The following is a 1,055-nucleotide window of genomic DNA, read 5'->3' on the forward strand; positions in this document are numbered from 1 at the left end:
GTTTTTACTTATTACATTCACGTCGTTTCATCCATCCGTCGGGTGATGAATTCACTCCGCGAACAGCATGCCTTCACTCCTTTCTACACGCCTTCACTCTTTCTTCGTTCTTTTCTACATGCCTTCGCTCATTTCTACATGCCTTCGCTCATTTCTACACGCCTTCGCTCTTTCTTCGTTCCTTTCTACATGCCTTCGCTCCTTTCTACATGCCTTCGCTCCTTTCTACATGCCTTCGCTCATTTCTACATACCTTCGCTCATTTCTACACGCCTTCGCTCTTTCTTCGCTCCTTTCTACATGCCTTCGCTCCTTTCTACACGCCTTCGCTCCTTTCTACACGCCTTCGCTCCTTTCTACACGCCTTCGCTCTTTCTTCGCTCCTTTCTACATGCCTTCGCTCCTTTCTACATGCCTTCGCTCCTTTCTACATGCCTTCGCTCCTTTCTACACGCCTTCGCTCCTTTCTACACGCCTTCACTCCTTTCTACACGCCTTCATTTCTACATGCCTTCGCTCCTTTCTACATTCCTTCGTTCCTTTCTACATGCCTTCACTCCTTTCTACATGCCTTCGCTCCTTTCTACACGCCTTCACTCCTTTCCACACGCCTGCGCTCCTTTCTACATGCCTTCACTCCTTTCTACACGCCTTCGCTCCTTTCTACATGCCTTCACTCCTTTCTACACGCCTTCGCTCTTTCTTCGTTCCTTTCTACATGCCTTCGCTCATTTCTACATGCCTTCGCTCATTTCTACACGCCTTCGCTCCTTTCTACATGCCTTCGCTCCTTTCTACATGCCTTCGCTCCTTTCTACATGCCTTCACTCTTTCTTTGCTCATTTCTACACGCCTTCACTCTTTCTTCGCTCATTTCTACATGCCTTCACTCTTTCTTCGCTCATTTCTACACGCCTTCGCTCTTTCTTCGCTCCTTTTTACATGCCTTCGCTCTTTCTTCGCTCCTTTCTACATGCCTTCGCTCCTTTCTACATGCCTTCGCTCCTTTCTACATGCCTTCGCTCCTTTCTACATGCCTTCGCTCCTTTCTACAT

General features: G+C 48.0%; 1 protein-coding gene across 2 annotated transcripts in view; it reads right to left on the reverse strand.

The window, feature by feature from the left end:
- Positions 1-511: 511 nt before the first annotated feature.
- The window catches only part of LOC106812109 (zinc finger protein 271-like), a 6,722-nt gene continuing 6,178 nt past the window's right edge, over positions 512-1,055 (reverse strand). For both annotated transcript variants that reach the window (XM_014815887.1, XM_014815888.1), the window contains exon 3: positions 512-691. The gene's annotated coding sequence lies outside the window, so the exon portion shown is untranslated. The remainder of the gene's footprint in view (positions 692-1,055) is intronic.

This window comes from Priapulus caudatus, unplaced genomic scaffold (assembly GCF_000485595.1).
Source record: "Priapulus caudatus unplaced genomic scaffold, Priapulus_caudatus-5.0.1 Scaffold608, whole genome shotgun sequence".
In the NCBI taxonomy this organism is placed as follows: Eukaryota; Metazoa; Priapulida; class Priapulimorpha; order Priapulimorphida; family Priapulidae; genus Priapulus; species Priapulus caudatus.